General features: G+C 51.7%; 1 long non-coding RNA gene across 1 annotated transcript; it reads left to right on the forward strand.

Annotated features, from left to right (window-relative positions):
- Positions 1 to 6,648: 6,648 nt before the first annotated feature.
- On the forward strand, positions 6,649 to 8,445 carry LOC142931270 (uncharacterized). Its single transcript, XR_012947287.1, has 2 exons — positions 6,649 to 6,786; positions 7,009 to 8,445. It is a non-coding gene; the product is annotated as an uncharacterized LOC142931270 (long non-coding RNA).
- Positions 8,446 to 14,139: the final 5,694 nt, after the last annotated feature.

The raw sequence follows: 14,139 nt of genomic DNA on the forward strand, positions 1-14,139 counted from the left end.
TCCCGGGTTCATCACTGGCGGATTGAGACGTGTATTCGAACCCAGGCTCTCAGAGGTGCCAGCTCAATGCTATGACCACGAAGTTACGCGGCAACTTCCATATTTAAATAACGAGCTTGGCAATGAATTGTGCAATATAACCAATGATCTCTTAATTTATGTCAACGGTTTTTAACAATGAATACGTGTAATAGATCTAAGTTTGTAAAATACAGTCATTCTGTGCAACAGAGCTGAGTTTTTTCACATTGAATACTGACGTTTATAAATTACAACTCGACTTGTTAGCATGTGCCCAGCTATAGGCTAAAATCGAGCAGTAAGGCAGGCAGGCTTGTCATTAAGGAATCCGATTCAAGAGGTGCAGTGGCAGCAAGAACCCACTAAGGGGCACTCTTGCTAACCGGCACCGACCCCACTGAGCAGAGCCAGAGGTCATGTCAGAGTCTCTCGCACTGCGAACAAACTCGCAACTCGACAGTCCTGTGCCAGGCCACGTCTCTGTGCGACGATTCTGGGTGAGCAGGCCTCTCCTCGTGTGTATGTTGAACTTCTTTCGCACCATACGGAGCCTACCAGGCTGTGGAATTTACTTCCCTACCGGACAGTCGCTCCGCTGAATCCCCCCCTCGCTTTATTAAAATCCCGCCTTAAGACGCAACTTATTTTAAAATAAATTTTTCTATTTATTCAATCCTTTGTCTTGGGGGTTGTTTCTGATTGGCATGAGGCTAGCTGTGTCTGTGTGTTTTGTACTGCGATTTGTGACCTCCGGGTGAAAGGCGCTTTAGAGGTGTAAATTATTATATTATCAGTGTAGTGGTGGAAATTCCACATTCCCATAGTGGAGGCATGTGTCTCTAATATGACCAACAATTATTGTTTTAACGACACCAGAGGGATGATGGGCTGGGTTGACTTTGCGATTGGATTATTTGCCACTCGATGGAATACCGTGGGAGTCAGGATTATGAAACGTGATCCCATTGAATTGGAGACTGAAAAATACATTCCCAAGAGAATTTGACAACTAATAGTTTGGGATCGCTGGTCAAGTGAGATAAATCAGTGGGATTGAAGGCCATGACACATTATCCCGTGGGATTCTCGATTATGAAACTAAACCTCACGGCATTCCCAATACTGTATATATTCATAATTATATAAGCGCAGAACTTTATCTGTTATGAACGCTACACTTTCCGTCGTTTTCATGCAGGGGGCGCTACAAACCCACGCGCCCCCTGCATGAACGACGGAGGCGGAGGGACAGACGTTCGATCACGTTGGAATCGATCTGCAGACGGCGGTCTTCTCGCACGGTCAGCAGCTCGATGTCGCCTTATCTCGATCCCGCAATCCCAGCCAGGTGACAGTCCGCGTCGAACCGAACCCCCAGCAAGGCCATCTACTTTAACGACGAGAGAAAATGCACACGGAATGTCTTTTTCAATTAAGTCTTCCAGATGTAAAATTATATACGCTTTTAATGAAGAAATACAATTTTCTAATTCTAAACATAATACAATTCAAAGGTGTTTCATTTTAAAACTTCAAAACGGAGCATCGGATGCTTGCGTGAATTCGTCGTTCGTGTGCAATTGTTTTGTGACTTTCCTGGCCGAAGGCCGTAAATGGTTGTGAGGGCCGCCGCAGGAACTCCCGAACAACCCCTAGTATATTATATTCATATAGTAATTAGAATATCACCTAAGACCAAATAACCCAGAACGCGCCCGATCTTGCCAGATCTCAGAACCTAAGCAGAAACGAATCTGAATAGTGCTTGTATGCGCGACCACGAAGTACAAACAAACAGGTGCTATGGGCTGCTGTGGGGCTACGTTATCAGTAGAGGGCAGTGCAGAAAATTCCAGCAATCGGTTCTCGTGGCCTTCACCAAACATCGCAGACCAGCGTGACAATGTTTGCTCAAATCGCAACTACGTAACCCACACGGCGCGGACAGGCCTTCATCCAGCGGTGGACCGACAAACGGCCTGTGGACGATGTCGGTCACTCCCACGCGCCACTTGTGCAGGGAACAGTGCATCTGTTGGCCGCTACCCAGTAAGCAAGACAACGTTGACTCAACGTTGACATGCGGTTGGGACCGCTGGGCCAACGTTGGCCCAACGTTGGCCTAACGTTGGTCCAACATCCCACGTTTGCTGGGCATGAGACCACGAGCTTGCTCAGATAGCGGCTCAGCCCGGAAGGCTGTAACCCGACTGGAGGGTCATGTCATCCCTTGACTCGTGGCCACACGTTATTGGCAAAGCCCTTCGATCACCGCGGTGGAGATTCAATCGCAGGACAGGTTCCTAAGCGCAGCACAACCTTACACTCATGTTGTCTTCATATCGGGTTATCCTTACGAGAGTCACCGTGACCCCCCCCCCGCCTCCCGTAACAGACAGACTGGCCTCATGCAAATCTTTAGTTGGGAAGCGTTAACAAACAAAACAAAAATGGCCCTATAGAATTTACCCGTCGTCCCCGTAAGATTCCAGGCTGCAGTGGAACGTCTCATGAACTCGCGTCTGGGCCGCTGGAGTTCGTTGGCAGAATGCCGATGCGTGGATTAGCGGAGTGGGTTCATGGCGGGTGCTTGGGATTAATGTGCTTACAAAACGACACGTTTTGCTTCACTTTGCCGGGTGAAATTATTTTTCCACGACAGTTTGTGTCCACAGCTTAACGTGCGTCGGGCGACTCACATACTCATCCCATGCAACCCACACACATAAAACCCACAGCGTAGCACAGTGCCACTAGCTCAGGACACATTTGGTACTTGGCAGCACGTAGACAAAGATCCCCCGTATAGCCTCAACAAATTTTTGGGGCAAGTGCTGTTATCGAGCACCTTATAAAGGCGATGTGTAAACATCGCTTCGTATACAGAGGGTCGTGGGTTTGATCCCGACCCTGACTCCTGTATTTTTGATTTTGTATGTTCTCTCTTTAGTCGCGTGTACTTCCCACCCCTGATGAACACGACTGGCTACGTACAGTGCTCAACATAATTACATGAACAGACTGTTGAACGGGGGGGGGGGGTGGCCAGCACCACGCCTGACCGCCTTTGTATCCCTAGTTGCACTAGGTACTTATTTGAGGCTGAGTCGACCTAGGGGAGGCCCAGGATATTTGTCGATGATGTTCTTTGCTGGGATTGGCCGTGAGAGGCAATCGAACCTGGGTCGCCGGGTTCGTAGTGCAGCGTGCTAACCGCTACACTATAAAGATCCCCCATATAGCCTTAACAAACTGTTGGGGCAAGTGCTGTTTGCGAGCACATATAAAGGCCAGAACGGCACACGAGGGAGTGGGTGGCCAGCACTACGACCGCCTTTGTCTCCCTAATGGCGATGTTTTTACGCACCGCACCAGGTACTCATTTGAGGCTGAGTCGACCTAGGGGAGGCCCAGGACCGATCCAGATAATCGTCACTGATGTTGGCTGTGAGCGGAAATCGAACTCGCGTCGCCAGGTTCGGTAGTGTAGCGGTGTTATGGGGTAACCGCTACACTACCGCTCCCCATAGCACACTCACTCACTCACCACACTGCAGCTCACCTCACTGCTCTCTCTGCTTCTTCCCTCAACAGTGCTACACTTTGGAATCCCCCCTCCCCCCATCGTTTCCTATCCCAAACTCCTCCAATCACAACCTTGCTTATTCCACGGAACGTAGTCAACTTTGATCTGTTACATCTGCAATAGTGCTGTGCGTGTGTCTGGCCGTTCGATGCGCTGTCCCTTTGGGCTTGCTGCTCAAGTAACAGTGTTAAATAAATGCACACTTCACCACGCTGGTCGGTGCAGGTGCAGCTTGGTGAAGGTGGGGAGCATAGATGCGAGAGGACTGTACATCATCATCAGCCATGGTCAATCCACTGCTGGATGATGGCATCCCCACTGCCACTTATCGCTACTCACGTCACTTCACCGTCACCAGGAAATGCCTCCCCCCCCAAGTGATTCTTCAACTGCGGCGACACGTGCCGCAGACACCTGTTCCCTTTGAGTGAGGGTGGCCCAAGCTCTGGGTGGCCTTGGTTAGAGTGAGTGAGCGAGCGAGGCACAGAGGGTGACAGGGACGCGAGATTCGGGTGGAAGTGTCCAGGGTGCCGTTGCCCGGCGTCTCTGCGTCCGTCCGAGCATTGTTGGCCGAGCCACAAGCAAATCATTCCGGCATCAATCTCACCCCGACAGAAGATTCCTTTTATCTGGGCCAACACAAACGCCTCCTTCCTGCCTCGATTCCTCCTCCCATCCTCTCAATATTCCTCGCGACGTGATGGGGGGGGGGGGGTCTAAGAAGGAGAGGGGAGAAGAGAAGAAAAACAGCGAGCGATTGTGCGAGAGGGATCCTCTCGCTGCGCGGCTGTGGGAGTCTCCGGGACTGGTCGTGTGGAGGGCTGTAAGGACGCGCACGATGATGGATCTAAGAACGCGCGAGGGTTTGTCAATGAAAGGGACTAAAGTTCATTCCGATATATTGACTCGGCCCACGTCGCAACGCCATCAGAGTCGACGGGTCTCCCCCCACACCTCCGCCTCCCCCCCAACTCCCGCTCAAACGAGCGTGCAGCGTTGGTGGTCCCGAGCACAGCGGTGGAAATTCCACATTGCTATGGCGGGGGCAGTCTCTCCCAAGGATAACCACGGGAGACTTGGCACAAAGTCTTAGCTCGCTTTATTGACACCCCCCCTTCCCCTAATAGGGATCGTGATGATGATGGCCTGAGACGAACCTACAACCTTGATTTGAACTTTGCAGTAGGAAGTGAAGTGACCCCTGTGGCAATCGGATTTTCGAAGTGAAGGAGGAGGAATGTCAAATACGGGAGGTGCAAATAACAACAACCACCACCTGTAATGCATTCCATATTGTGATGCATTACTCAGTAGCATGGCGAATGCGACAATGAATGCAAAGAGGGGGCGCGTGGGGGGGGGGTGGGGGCTCTATGACCATGCCATGATCCGCATGCGGTGGAGAGTCGCACGTGTGCACGTTTGTAAACGTGAACACGTGCCCTGTGTTTTACGCGTTCCCGCGCAGAGCATTCAGCCGCCGCGTCTCATCCCCGGGGCCGTTTGTCAAGGGCGCGACGACGCCCTCTGTGTCCGCGGCGCGCCAGCAGCGTGCACGGGGCGAGGCGCGGACGCGCGGCTGCCGGTTGGCTCCGTGCGTCCCTGGAGCCGCGCGCGTTGTGGTCAGCGGGGAGCGGTGGCGCTGCTGCCACGCGAGAAACCCGGCGACCCTAGTTCGATTTCCCGCTTACGATCAACACCAGTGACGGATTATCTGGACCGGGACTCCCCCAGGTCGACCCAGGCTTAAATGGGTACCTGGTGCGGTGTATTGTAACGTCGCCACGAGGGAGACAAAGGCGGCCGCCGGGCGTCGTGCTGGCCACCCAGCCCCTCGTGTGCCGTGTCGGCCTTCTAAGGTGCTCGTTAACAGCACTTGCCCCAACAGTCGGTGCAAGGTGATGTGGGGGATCTTTGTGTTTGAGGTCGTGTGGGGAGCGGTAGCGTAGCGGTTAGCGCGCTGCGCCACAGATCCACCAGCCAAGTTCGAATCCCCGCTCATGACCAACACTGGTGGCGATTATCCGAACCGGTACTGGGACTCCTCTAGATCGACGCAGGCTTAAATGAGTACCTGGTGCGGTGTGTAGTAAACATCAGCACTGGGGAGACAAAGGCGGCCAGGAGTGCTGTTGGCCACCCACCCCCTCGTGTACTCTGTCGGCCTTCATAGGTCCTCAGAGCATTTGTTCCGAACAGTCTTTGGGGCAGAGGATCGTTGTCTTTGTGTGTGTCTGAATGTGTTTATTTTCTGCCTATTTGCGTGTGGAAAGTGGTGGTGCAGCGGTTAGGACAACTCCGCCACGAACGGGCCTGTCAGCTGTGGCCGGGAATCGAACTCAGGTCGCCGGGCTCGTAGCGCAGTGCGCTAAGCACTGCCCCACCGCTCCCCAAAGACACACACACATCCATCATTTCCTGTAAGAATTTTAGCACCAATGCTGTTACATTTCTTCTCTCCTAGTGGGTCGTGAGGATGACGGGAACCAGGATTTTCAGGTAGGGGAGGGGGGGGGGCAACCCCTCCAGCAATGACAAATGATAGAGGAGTTGTTACCAAAGGACTTGTCCCTAGGTCGAATTCGAACCGCGTTGTGTGATCGGCATCGCGCTCGCTGAAGGTGTTGATGCCTTCAAGGAAGTCGTGAACTCTATACGCAACTGCGCACAATTCTGTGTCACTTATAACCGCACCGCTTTGCCGTTACTTATTGCCAATTATGGACTCAGAATATTGTCCTATCATTTCATAGAGTCCCTGGCACGTAATAAATATGCTACACAGTGGCAGTGGGGGTCGCAAAATGCCGATTTATTACTAATAAACCCCAATGATCTGATCGAAATTAGGGATTTCGATCGGATCATTGGGGGGGGGGGGGGGGGCACGTGCCATGTATTTTTTTCATGCGGAGGGACATATATTGGAAGGGGGCGAATTATAATTCGCGTATTTATTTTGTCGCTTAAATTGGTCAATGAATTGGAGATGATGCTGTTGATACGTTAGTGGTGGTGTACGTGGTGATGATGACGATGATGGATGCTGATTGTGCAGGCGGTGCAACTGCGCCAAGGCCCACAGGGGCCAAGCTACAAAGCGGGCGAAGGAACGTCGGACAGTGGGCCCCATTGAATTCCTTGGGCCAGGGCCCACACCAACCACGCTACGCCACTGGGTAATAATTACGAGTTTATTGCTGCTGATACTGCACTTTCATTACGATAACGCTACTGCTGCTGATAATGATAATAACAATAATAACAAAACTGTTGCTGCAAATGATAACGATGCCGTTTCTGTCGACGATAATACATTCTTCCGCTGCTATAAATGTCTGCCAGTTATGCCAATTGCTGCTAATGTGATTGCGTCTGCCGGCATTGCTGCTGCACCGCAGATTTCCGATTGCACGGGTGCTGCCGCGGATGTCCACGGGTGTGCTGCGTGGCCATCTGTCCGTGTGCGCGCGTCAGCCAGCGCGGACTCGTGATGGCCACTCCCAGGGGCAAAGGGACAGCGACGTGGGCAGAGGCGGCCTGAGCCCTGAAAACACAAGTCGCTGTCTGGCGGCCTCTGTCTCACCAGGTGATTCGTCTTCGTTGGTAGGGTAGGCGAATGGGTTAGATTAATAGGTATGCGGATGTGTGAGTGGGTAGGTTCGTGGGTGGTTTGGTTGGTGGCTTGGTAGGTGAGTGGTCAGGTGGGTTGATAGGAAGGTAGGTGTGTGTGTAGGTAGGTAGATTGGTGGGTAGGTTGGTAAGTAGATGGATGGGTAGATAAGTGGGTGGTTTGGTAGGTAGGTACAATCTATGAGTGATTGGGTGGGTATGTAGGTAGGTTTATGGATGTTTGGGTAAGTGAAGAGGTAGGACGATGGTGGCTGGCATTAGTTGTGTAAACAAACCCCTTCACCTGCTGCTGTCCACGCCAATCTCTCAATGCTCAAAGTGACTCCTCCGCTCTTCCTCAGTTGCCACGGGTAGTCCACCAAAACCCCTACCTGCTTACACAATAGCATCCACTCCCCTTGATAAACCCATTCCTGCCGTTCATTCAACCTCATCCTAGAATCTCACCCAGATCCAGAAGAGCGCTGGAGAAAAAATAGTAGAACAACGTAGACGTCCAGAATTAGCGCCTCGATCGAGACCCAAACACCGCACCTTCTGTCTTCCTCCTCGTCCTGATCATCCTCAAATGCCCCTGGTGAAACCATCAACCGCACCAGAACATTATCAATAGGCCGATGTACACATCTCCTTCATGAATGGAAAATGAAAGACACAGGCCACAGTTAAATCTGTGGCCTTGCAACCCAAACGATGGGCCACGGAGTAACGCCGCTGTGGTCTGCGCTCCATCAATGGAGGAGGAACGTCAGAAACACGACGACGACGTCACGTGAAGCTCTCCTCTCGTGGCCAGCAAACCGAGACGTTTCCATGCAGCTCCTGGACACCTTTGCTCCCGTGTGCAAGGGTAGGACTTGAATTGAACCTCACAACTGCCCAGCTGGCACGTGGCAGAGACTGCGGGGCAATACCAGGTGTCACGGGCTGCGGTGGTAAAGATGGCCAGGAGATGACGGCACGGGTTCTTGACACGTATCTGGGTATTGCTTCAGGAGGTATCTCTTCGTATGAGCGGCCTTTCTTCGGGCGCTGCCGTTTCCTCCCACGCGAAGGCAAAACTCTCGACGTGCCAGAGATGGCTAAACGTCACGGGACCCTCTGGCTAGCCCCATAGAGGCCGGCGTTACATTTTAACACGCAGGCTGTCGCGACCACCGATGTTCGCGACTCATAACTGCTTAAATAAAAAGGTGTGTCCTAAACCCTCCTCCACATAAAACATATATAATGGAGTCTCGGAGGCACGGCTCGGACTTTCCCGAGTTAACAAAAGGCATTATTATAAACTGGAGTAGTAAATTCCACTAAATCACAGAGTCCTTATCCCAGGCCAGCATCCATCTGCTGGCCTGGCCCTGGTCCTAATCAGGCGTGATACATGGCTGTGGTGCACCCACGTGCCTCCTTACAATTATTAGTGCTTTGTGCCTCTGTCCATCTGTCTGCCGATCTGCATGGTAACTGCGCCCGTGATTGGCACCATCTGATGCAGGCCATTCCCTCGTGGCGGAATATATACATTGGGTGGGTGGTTCTGGACCACCGCTTTTGTCTGAACTACCGAGCAACCTAGGGGTCGGAGAGTTGTGGGTTTTAAAAGTTAATTCTGTCTGTATCGTTGGCGCTTCATTTAATCATCATCGTCATCATCCGACATGGTCAATCCACTGCTGGATGAAGACCACGCATGCACTCATAACACAAACGCGACCAAAACGCAAGGACGCTCACTCACACACACATGCGCGTGTACAAACACACAAAGACCAAGACACAAGCGCACTCACACATTTGCTTGCACCCAAATACAAAGAACCCCGAAATAATCGTTAACAGACTTGTGGGCCAAGTGCTGTCAGCGAGCACCTATTAAGGTGCTCAATGGCACACGAGGCGGTGCGTGACCAGTATCACGCTCGGCCGCCTTTGTCTCCCCGACGGCGGCGTTTACACACCGCACCGGGCACTCATTTGAGGCTGAGTCGACCTAGAGGAGGGCCCAGCACCGACGCAGGTTATAATTCGTCACAGCTGTTGGTGACCGCGAACGGGAGTCGAACTCGGGTGGCCCGGGTTCACAGGCGAACCGCCAGCGCACACTCGAACACTCGCACGTTCGCTCGTCAGGTCCCACGCACGCGCACGCACCTCGTCACCTCGAGACAGCGCTCTCTGCTTTGGCAATGGAAGAGGCGGAACGAATGAGAGAGGCGTTAGAGAAAGGGGCGGGCGGGGGGGACACTTGGAGAAAGTTTAACCGAATGCGCGCGGCGTTTACTGCAGGAAGTAATCAGGGCAATTAGAGCTGTGACTGCGCGCGGGGTGGCCAAGTGCCAAGCGGTGACGCGAGCTTGGGGGCCGGGGGTCGGCGGATTGCGCAGAGATGGGAAACCATTGGCGGTCACTCGCCACTGCGATTCGACGTTCGTCGTGATTCGTGATTCGTGATCGTCGTTGTCGTTGTTGTTTTGTTTTGAAATCCGGCCACGTTGTCGGAAGTTGGACCCTCCACCACCCGACGTGTGAGAGGTGCCTCTTGTGACAGACATGTCGGCGGATTAAACCCAAATATCGATTCCGTAATTATTATTCCACAACGTCTGTTATGTTGCGGTTGTTGATGCTGTACTTTTAGTACGGAATGTTGATTAATTATTTAACTGCTCAGCATAGGCCTGCGAAGAGTTTGGAGTATTAATATGCATATACTCATATATTTCATGTATTTGAAATATTGTTTGAATATATGTAATATATTATCATTCTATTTATATAGTTGAATATATATTACTGTACATTTATTAAAAAAGTAATGTTTAATGAATATTTTAAATACTGTATATGCTTCATTTATATATGTTTGGAAATGCGTTTAATCATCGCAAGTGTATAACGCAATCCATGATTAAACAATGAACGCGATGACGTCATAATACAATAGCATTATTTCGGAAGACGTGAAGGAAAACTACGTCATGTCACGGGTATTATCTCGTAATGTAGAGATTGCATTACTTTATTGCCATTTAGTTTTTCCATAATAGATTTTGTCAGGATCAAAGATGCTATATATATGATACACTGTAATCACGATATGATGATATGTTGCCAATCTGACGCTACGATAATCGCGGTTATATTGTACGATCTACGGTATTGTCGTGTCGTGACTATCGGCATATCTCTGTAATAGCTCACTCCAAGCTACGGTTGTTCTGCAATAACCGGTAACCACTTTAAAATCGGTTACCGGTTCGTAATCTTGAACCGGTAACCGATTACAGCGGAACGCTAGAAACGAACGCGCCGAGTGCACACAGCACGTCGCCCCATGGTTTCTGCCGCCGCGCCGCGAGATGGAGTCGACCCGGAGCGCCGTGCGCTGCTCACCACCACAGTGTCACCACCACCTCGCTGCTCACCACCACACCACCACAGTGTCACCATCATCTCGCTGCTCACCACCACAGTGGCATCATCATCTCGCTGCTCACCACCACAGTGGCATCATCATCTCACTGCTCACCACCACACCACCACAGTGTCACCATCATCTCGCTGCTCACCACCACACCGGCATCATCATCTCGCTGCTCACCACCACACCGGCATCATCATCTCGCTGCTCACCACCACAGTGACACCATCATCTCGCTGCTCACCACCACACCACCACAGTGTCACCACCACCTCGCTGCTCACCACCACACCACCACAGTGTCACCATCATCTCGCTGCTCACCACCACAGTGTCACCACCACCTCGCTGCTCACCACCACACCACCACAGTGTCACCATCATCTCGCTGCTCACCACAACAGTGGCATCATCATCTCGCTGCTCACCACCACAGTGTCACCATCATCTCGCTGCTCACCACCACAGTGTCACCACCACCTCGCTGCTCACCACCACACCACCACAGTGTCACCACCATCTCGCTGCTCACCACCACACCACCACAGTGTCACCACCATCTCGCTGCTCACCACCACACCACCACAGTGGCACCATCATCTCGCTGCGCTTCTCAGTCCAACAGAGACACGCTCACATTGGGATTGTGTTTGTGGCTCCAGACATTAAATCGGTAGTCCGTTTTACCGGTGTTTTGCTCCCCAGCGTTTACTGGTAAAGCAGAAACAAGATCACAACAACAACAACAAATTCCTCAATGGAGACAAAGATCCCCCGGGTAGCCTTAACAGACTTTTGGGGCAAGTGCTCTTAACGAGCACCTATGAAAGGCCAACGTGGCACACGAGGGTGGGGGGGGGGGGGCAATCACCACGCCCGGCCGCCTTTGTCTCCACAGTGGCAACGTTTACCCACCGCACGAGGTTGATTATTTACATAAGGCCGAGTGAGCCTAGGGGAGGCCCAGAGCCGCGCGAGTTACCACGCCACTGTGGGCCAACGGGCAGCCGCGCTCCGGACGTGCGATCCATTGGCTCGCCAACTTGGATTCCATCTCCCTCCACTCCCCAGCCGCAGTTGAGTCGATCGATCGATCGACCGGTCGGCAGGTTACGCGTAGTGGGGTAGAACGTGGGGGTCCCCTCCCGAGACGCGTGTGACCAGCGTGGGAGAGTGGACAGCCGCGCCCGGAGCCCGGAGCCTCTCGATGGGACCCTCTGCTGGAGGCCATTCTAGCCGGTCGTGGCGTGAGCGCTTCTTTATCGCACCACCAAATAAGAATTTTACGTAATACAGGTTGGTTTTTTGGGGGGGGTTGGATCGCGTAAATATATAAATGTGTCGTTAAAGCCGCCACCACCCGACACAGCCAATTAGTAAGGGTTGTCACGTATACAGAACGTGCCAGATTTGCCGCCTGATAATGCTGGTTGTAATTACTGGCGAAACGTCGGACTCAGATTATAAATGTTGTGGATTTGCTCTTCAACACACCGGTATGCTGTTGTACCAGTAAAGAATTGGCACTTTCTGTTTACGTGACAAACCTTACGAAATGACTGTGTCGGGTGGTGGCGGCTTTAACAAAACTTTCATATTTACGCGATCTAACCCAAAAAAAAAACTCTATTACGAATGATATTGATTGCGAAAGCCCTACCACGCGTTAAACTCGTTTCCCGGTTCGGAACGTCGTGAACCGGTAACCGAATCGAATGCACTGACCTCAGGAACAATTTGGCGACATTGGCTTGAACAGCCGCCAGGCCAGGGGTGGGAGTCGAACCCTCGCGCTTCGTGAGCGCCAGGTCCAGGGCGCTGACACCGTCACAGCGCCCTGGCTCAGTCACAGACCTCACGTCGATGAGGTCCGATCGCTCGACGCAGTGCCGAACGTGCGCCAAAACGGTAACCGGTTATTTAAAAAAACACAAAACCGGTTTCTTACATTTGTTGCGGTTGCAGCGCCTTACGATGAGCACCGGTTGGCTACGTACGGCGCGAAAGAAGTTCAACATACATACATACACGCACGATGGACTACAACTGTTTGAATAACGCTAGTTTACAAAGGCGAGTTGTTAGTCGGGAGGTAATAAAGTACGTAGAGTGTGGCGAGTTATTCAGTTGTCGCGCTGGTCGAGGTGAATACTCCGGCAACAGAACAACAACAACCCCTGTGGCCGTGTGGCCGTGCTCTGGACGCGGGGAGCCTGCGATCGAATCCAGTCCATGTTTGGCGTCAGAGGGGAGCGATGTCTGAACTGGTCATGGCCTCTCTCACGTATCAGTCTGCGCTGACCAAAGTGGTGAAGTATGGTCAAACCCCCCATTGACTGCTTAATTACTACTCGACTTTTTTTGGTATTTTACCAGGTCAGGTCCCACTGAGCTACGTAGCTCGTGTTCAGAAGAGACCTGGCCACAAGCGATGGCTCAACTTCGTGGCTTATCATCATCACGTGGAGATTTATAGCAGCCAAATACTCTAAACTCGTGTTTCTAAGTGTGGAGGGGAAAACCCGGAGAACCCGGAGAAAAATCCACGCGACCACGGGGAGAGAGAGACACGCAGACTCCAAATATACAGCAGCAGCAGGCGTCTGGGTCGGGATGGTGCCCACGACCTCCTGTATACCAGGCGAGGTAGTTAACATCTTCTAGCCACCGTGATGATGATGATGAGAGAGAGAGACACGCAGACTCCAAATATGCAGCAGGCATCGTCAGGGTCGGGATCGAACCCAGGACCTCCTGTGTACCAGGCGAGGTAGTCAACATCTCACAGCCACCGTACTATGACTCGATGACAGAGGTGTAGCCAGAGGCTCCCCAAGAGGAAGTTGTTCCCGATATTTCAAGCTTTTAAAATCGGGTCCTACATTAAGCACAATATAAAATATATTTATATATAAATCAATACATTAATATGCTCTGTGGTAGTTATAATGATATGCGGTAGCCATTGCTCTCCGCTCCCTTGGAGCGGCCACAGCTTTGGGAGTTGGGGAAGTCTCGATCCATCCAGTAGCGGATTGAAACTGGTTGTTGTTGTTGTTGATGATGATGATTCAGCAGTTGTCGGTGAGAGATGTCGGATGATTGATGTAAGGGCTGAAATTATGTATTGTATGTACTATGTATGAATGTTGAACTTCTTTCGCACCTTACGAAGCCAACCGTGTTAATCGAAGGTGCGGGTGAAGGCATTCAAAGGATTGCGAAACATGATCAAGAAGAGCAAACCGATTTACTCGGCATTTTTTTTGTTTATTTAAATCATTGCTTGCGATGATCGTGTTTGCGTGTTAACTACAAATGGGAGACGTTTGAAAAAGAGCAAGAGGCACATCCATGCAGGGACACGTGGAGAGTGAATCGGCACACTCGCTCGGCCGTGCGTCTCACTCGCGGCCGGGGAATCACTCGCAGGGCGAGAGGAGAGCGGCGCTCGGAGTGGCGGAGCTGCGAGTGGAGT

This window comes from Petromyzon marinus, chromosome 51 (assembly GCF_048934315.1).
Source record: "Petromyzon marinus isolate PM22_M1 ecotype Great Lakes invasive population chromosome 51, UKy_Petmar_22M1.pri1.0, whole genome shotgun sequence".
Taxonomy (NCBI): domain Eukaryota; kingdom Metazoa; phylum Chordata; class Hyperoartia; order Petromyzontiformes; family Petromyzontidae; genus Petromyzon; species Petromyzon marinus.